This window comes from Cebus imitator, unplaced genomic scaffold (genome assembly GCF_001604975.1).
Source record: "Cebus imitator isolate Cc_AM_T3 unplaced genomic scaffold, Cebus_imitator-1.0 Scaffold737, whole genome shotgun sequence".
Lineage (NCBI taxonomy): Eukaryota > Metazoa > Chordata > Mammalia > Primates > Cebidae > Cebus > Cebus imitator.
This window is the reverse complement of record NW_016108052.1, coordinates 693,397-700,111: the sequence shown is the minus strand read 5'-3', so window position 1 is coordinate 700,111 and position 6,715 is coordinate 693,397. Positions and strand designations below refer to the sequence as shown.

Sequence of the window (6,715 nt, the reverse complement as noted above, 5' to 3'; positions counted from 1 at the left end):
GACCGGGATGGTCTCGATCTCTTGACCTCGTGATCCACCCGCCTCGGCCTCCCAAAGTGCTGGGATTACAGGCTTGAGCCACCGCGCCCGGCCATGAGTTCAGTTTTCATTGTGAAAGTCTGAAGAGCCCTGGAATTTCTAGGTGGAGGGGCCCCAGGGTCAGTGGCTCTGTGGGCCTTGATTTCTCTCTCAAGGCCTTGGAAGAGTGGGAAGTGCAGTCATTTTTAATCAATAATCAGTGCCGAGTATCTCCATGCAGGATGAATAGAGAAGTGAGAGCTGCCCATGAGGTGTCTCTCTCCTCCTGTGGCGATCTGTGTAGCTGCCCAGACCCTCAGACGCTAGGAGCTCCTCCAAGATAGGGGGTAGAAATCCTTCATCTGTAGCCCCTCTGACTTCCAGCCCCCTCCTGACATAGAAGGTGGCTCAGCAATGATAGCTAGAGGGAACACACAGTAAAACCCATCTGTGGAAACACTTGTGTTCCAGGGCAGCTTTTTTTTTGACCTGAAGTCATGCAGTGGAACATTTGGGAGCGAGTTTCCCCAGGGCTCAGCTCCTTCCTGCTAAGCTCTGCCATGTCTCCTGTTTATTAACACGCCAGGGATGTGTGACAAAGGGAAAAATCTCCCAACTGAAGAGTGATCTCAGACATCTTTTCACTCCTCCAGGGAAGGGTACAGTTCTGGGCTTTGATTACACATGACGGGGGCGTGCAGTGGTGATGGTGTGCATTTTAGGCAATACATATGCTGCTACAAAGTTGAGGTATAAGGATTTTTTAAGAACACAATTTTTATGCACAAGTAACATTTGAAGAACAATAAAGGAAATCAGAAAGAAAACATGTTCGCAGCAGCATTATTCATAATGGTGAAAATGACTCAAACCGCCATCAGCTGACAAATGTATGAATAAAATGTAGTCTATTCATGTGATGGAATATTACTTGACTGTCATGAGGAATGACAGATTGATGCATGCTATGATATGGAGAAGTCTTGAAAACTCATGCTAAACAAAAGAAGCCAGGCACAAGAGACCAGACATTGTATGATTCTGTCTGTATGAAATGCCCAGAGTAGGTGATTATATTGGAACATAAAATAGATCTGTGGTAGCCAGAGACTGGGAGAGGGGAAATGGGGAGTGGCTGATGGAACAAGGCATATGGAAAAGCATTCCAGGCATTGCGGACAGTAAGCGCAAAGGCCCTGAGGTGGGAGGAAGCACCACCTGATTAAATAACAGCAAGAAGGTAGGTTTGTTTCAAGGGAGATAGTGGTGGGGAAGTAGCTCAGAGATGGGCTGGAAGGATTACACCCTTTAGGGCCTTAAGGGCCACTGCCAGAGCATTGTCTTTTACTTGTAGAGAGACAGGACGTCACTGGCAGTTTTAGGCAGAGAAGGATGTATCTGTCTTATGTTTGAACACAATCCCTCCAGCAGGAGGTGGCTTTTAAGGGGTAGAAGCAGGGAAGCCAGTCCGGGGGCCACTGCGTTGGTTCAGGCAAGAGATGACTCTGACTTAGACCCTGGAGGCAGCAGTTGCCAACGGGGAGTGTCCAAACTGAACCTATTTTGAAAACAGAGCTAAACTGCAAGCTTTTGGCCTCAGCAACTAGGAGGCTGGAGTTGAATTTTCTTGGACAGGGGGATTCTGTGGGAGGGAGCAGGTTTTCTTCTACTCTTTGTTCACATGTAAAAAGAAGTTTTATAGCAGAACATAGATAATAGTTTAAATTTTGATTTTTTTGTGAACATTCAACCATAAACATTTACTAAGATGCTAAAGTCTTCATAACAATCACTTTAAAATTTTTTTTAATTTTATTTTTAGAGATAGGGTCTCCCTCTGTCATCTTGGCTGAAGGGCAGTGGTGCAATCATGGCTCAGTGTAGCCTCTAACTCCTGGGGTCAGGCGAGCCTCCCACCTCAGCCTCCCAAGTGGCTGGGACTTCAGGTGCATGCCACCATGACTGGCTAAATTTTTATATTTTGTAGAGACAATGTCTTGCTATGTTTCCCAGGCTGGTCTTGAACTGCTGGGCTCAAGTGATTGCCTCAGCCTCCCAAAGTGCTGGGATTGCAGATGCGAACCACCATGGCAGGCCATTGATCACTTTTGAAGGCTGCATGATGGTCGTTTCCATTCATTTACCCCAAATTACATAACCATTTCCTCTGTTAATCATTTAGACTGTTCTTTTTTTCCTTTTAGTTTTCAAAATTAAGGATAATTGTATAATGAATATCTTTGTGTTGATGGCTTTTTCTTTCTGATTTTTTTCCCCGAAGAGTTTAATTTTTAGGAATGGACTCACTAGGTGAAAGAGTAAGAACACTTAATGTCTCTTGAGACACATTGCTAAACTGTTTTCCAAAGAGATTGTGGAAATTTATGAGGCCAGCCAAGCAGTGCGCCGTAAAGTGAATGGTATAATGTATTTCATTTTATTAATATTTTTAAATAAAAGGAGTAAAAAAGTGTGTAATTTTTTAGAAATTTGCATGCATTTGACTATCATTAAGGTTGAACATTTACTTAAAAGTTTCTTTGGCTGTGAAGTGATTATTCAGGTCCTTTTCCCATTTATTCACTAAAGTCCTAATACCTTCTTTACTAATTTGTTGGAGCTTTTCCTAACTTAGAGATAGGGATGAACCCTTTGCCAATCATATCTTTAATGAAAACTAAATTTTAAATAAAGTAGGAAAACTGTTGAAATTAATTTGTGTTTCTTTTGTAACAAAAGAGAAACGTTTGGTATGTGAATAATTATATTGTTTTGCTGATTTATTCACTTAAAAATTGCTATCAGATTTTATTTTTTGTTTGTTTATTTATTTATTTATTTATTTATTTTGAGACAGCGTCTCCCTCTGTCACCCAGGCTGGAGTGCAGTGGTGCGATCTTCGATCACTGCAACCTCCACCTCCCAGGTTCAAGTGATTCTGCTGCCTCAGCCTGAGGGCACAGCATGAGCATGGGCAGAGAGGTAAAATATGGGAAGCATTTGGGGGCTGGCCAGCAGTCCTAGTTGGCTGGCGCTCCAGGTCTTTGGGGCAGGAAGGAGTGGTGGGAAATCAGACTGAAAAAAGACAGTGGTGTGAGAGGAGAATGCAAGAGAGAGCTAAGAGGTTTCAGAACTGGGATGAGCCCCGGTCAGAGCTGTGCCTGAAGGAGAGGACTGGGGGGTGGGGGCAGGTTGGCAGGTGAAGAGACTGGTATAAGAGCCTGGGCCCGAGGCCTGAAGAGGGCAAGGGTAACACTGGAGATGGAGGAACTGTGGGAGAACACTTCAGGATGGGTCTGCCAGGGCCTGATGAAGGGAAGGTGCCCAATGGAAAGGGGTTGATAAAAGCCCTCCTTCCTGACAGGGCCACAGACTTAGCTGCAGTTTATTATTTAGGTCATAAAAGCCCTTGGCATCACTTCACTCATCACCTCTCTGGGTGGGTGGGCAGCTCCTCTCTGGATAGAACCCTTCCCAGGGCATGGTAACAGAGACCTGGTCTAAATACCTGACCTCCCCTGGCACCTAGCTAGAGGCCTGGCCATCAGCAGAGCTCAGGAGTTTGTGAAGGATAGGGAGAGGATGAGGGGAAAGGTGGGTATGGACGTTATTTCCTCAGAGAAGCTTTCCCTAACTTCTGGGTTAGGTTTGAATCAGGTCGGCTGATATCGCCTTGCCATAGCACCTTGCTCTTTTGCTTCTTGACTCAACAGTTTTAATGACATATGTGTGTGACACTTGATGGATGCCTGCCTTTCCTACTGGATCCTAAGCCCCAGCACTTACAACAGTGCCTGACATCTAGTTGACCCTCAGAAGTATTTGTTGAGCTGAAAAGACAGATTAGTAGTTGCCTGGGATTGAGGACATGAGCGGGATTGAATATAAGCGGACACGAGGAACATTTTCATATGCTCAAAACCGGATTGTGGGATGGTTGTGCAACTGTTTACATTTACGAAAAATCGTCGAACTGCACACTTACAGTGAGTAAATGTTATGATATATAAATTATACTTCAATAAAGCTGTCAGAAAATGAAAATCGGCCAGGCGCAGTGGCTCACGCCTGTAATCCCAGCACTCTGTGAGCCTGAGGCGGGCAGATCGCTTGACTTCTGGAGTGCGAGACCAGCCTGAGCAATATAGCTGGGCGTCGTGATTACTGGAGCCCAGGAGGTCGAGGCTATGTAGTGAACCCTGTTCTCCACACTGCACTCCAGCCTGGGCGGCAAGAGCGAGACCCAGTCTCCAAAAAAAATCAAAATCTGTGGAATGAGAAAATTATGTGCCTTCCTCCACGGGCTTTTAACTCTATGAGAAGCGCTGTATCCCCAACATCCTAGAAGATTAATCAGCACCTGGTAGGTGTGGAACAAATGTCTTATCTAAACAGCTAGTTAATGAGACAAGGAAGGCAGGAGGAAGCTTCCCGGAGATCCCGGGCAGTTTCCGGGTCCGCCTGGCGCTCAGCCGGGCAAGACAGAGACGAGCCCGGCGATTGGCCCGTGGAATATCCAGGGGCGGGGCAGCGAGTGAGCGCGAAGGAATCTTTAGGCCATATTGGGGGCGGTGCTTCCAGGGGGCGTGGCCGTGCAGGGGCGGGCTCCGATCGCGGGCCGGGCGCCTGCGCACTGCTGCTCCCGCTGTTGCTGCGGAGCAAGGACGGGAAGCGATGGCTGGGCCCGCGTGGATCTCCAAGGTGAGCGCTGGCAGGCCGGCGTGTGGCAGGCAGGCTGGCCGCAAGGGCTGACAGGAGAGCCACCGCGTGCCTGCTGTGGGCGGGCGCGCGTGCCAGACAGGGAGGCGGTGGCGGTCTGCAGGGACAGCTTGGGAGCCGGTCCTGAACCTCCGTGCCCCGCGCTCCGTGGCCGGCTCGCAGTATATGGGCCGCTCCGGGCCGGGTCGGCAGCGCAGAGGCGGCGACTACGCCAGGGTCGAGGCAGGGGGCGCCTGCCCTGCTCCTGCCGAGACCTGGCTGCAGTCATTCATATTCGCCCTGGCCAGAGCCCAGGCTTCGCGCCGAGCCCGGGAAGGTCACGGGAGCCGCTGCCCTGGCTCCGCCATCTGGGCCGTTTCCCCGGCTGCGGCCTTGCTCCTGGCTGATCCCCGCACTGCCCAGGCCTCTTCCCCGCGGTCTACGCGGCCCTTGGCGGAGGAACCGCAGGGACCACGGCACTGGCGTTGAGCTTGGGAGGTTTTCCCTGCTGAGAGAATCCTGGGACCCTTTTCTCTACCGGATTGTTTCCCCCTTGGCGCTCTTCCCAGTCTGACCTCTGGTGCTCTTGTAGCTATTTCCAGTTAAAGGACATAGGGCATCTTACCCCTTGGAATTACCGTCAGAATCTTCAGAGAGGGAGACCAGCAGAGCCTTCCTTCTACCTTTCATTGGTGGGAGTCCTGCAATCGGGAACGCTTTTAGCTCTCCTGGACAGCTGAGATGCCCGAGCTGGAAAGGGTTTTCAGATCATCTATGCAATTCCTTGGCTTCTCAGTGGAACTAACCTGTGCCTGAAGAAGAACTTGCTCAAGGTCACACAGGAGGTTGGGGTCAGAGCTGGGAGAAGAACCTAGGTGTCTTGGTTCCCATTTCCCAAGGTCACATAGCAAATTATGAGTACAGGCCATCAGGCCTCAGGTTTCCTGTTGCTATGAATGGGTGGTCCCCTAGAAATCTACCATAAGCAATTTAACGTTTTTCTATAAATTTGATACAACTTTTCTCCCTTTTTTTCGGTTTAAAGAGAGGTCCGGAGATGTACTGTTATTTAATGAAAAAGTCTCTGTACTGGAATTTAGAAGTCTCAGATTTAAATCCTAGCAATGCCACTGATTGGCTATGTGACTCTAAGCAAATTATTAAACATCTCTAAGCCTTAACATGCCCATCTGTGAATATCTATGCTTACAGTTTATTAAATATTGTATGTGAAAGTACCTAGTATGTACAGAAGGAACACAAAAATCTGAAGCTTTCTTAACTGTCAATATGTTTATCTCGGTCATCCAACAGTTTTTTTTTTTTTTTTTTTTTTAAAGGAGTCTCACTTTGTCACCCAGGCTGGAGTGCAGTGGCGCCATCTTGACTCACTGCAACCTCCGTTTCCCTAGTTCAAGCAATTCTGCCTCAGCCTCCTGAGTAGCTAGGACTATACGTGCACGCCGCCACGCCCTGCTAATTTTTTTTTTTTGTCTTCACCGTGTTGCCCAGGCTGGTTGCGAACTCCTGAGCTCAGGCAGTCGCCCGCCTTGGCCTCCCAAAGTGCTGGGATTATAGGCATGAGCCATCGCCCGGCCCAGACAGTGGTTTTCATGGGCATCATTAACTGTTTTTTGTTTGTTTGTTTGTTCAATAACTAGATTCTACTTTGTCACCCTCTTCAGACCCAGATTTGCTTGTGATGATAACTCTTATGTCACATATGCTCCTGAAAGTAAAGCAACTTCTGTGTCACTGTGAAAATTGAACTCTGCCCTTTAATCTCTGAACTTACATTTAACACCCAATTCATCTTTGGTAGGCACATTCACTTTCACAATGAGGCAATAAAGCAACACTTGATAATGAATGTGCGCAGTGGCTCACGCCTGTAATCCCAGCACTTTGGGAGGCCAAGGTGGGCTGATCATGAGGTCAGGATTTCGAGACCAGCCTGACCAACATGGTGAAACCCTGTGTCTACTAAAAATGCAAAAA

General features: G+C 47.9%; 1 long non-coding RNA gene across 1 annotated transcript in view; it reads left to right on the top strand.

Moving 5' to 3' along the window:
- The first annotated feature begins 4,613 nt into the window (after nt 1-4,613).
- Nucleotides 4,614-6,715, top strand: part of LOC108296759 — a 13,940-nt gene continuing 11,838 nt past the window's right edge. The window contains exon 1 of the long non-coding RNA XR_001821966.2: nt 4,614-4,720. This is a non-coding gene — a long non-coding RNA (uncharacterized LOC108296759). The remainder of the gene's footprint in view (nt 4,721-6,715) is intronic.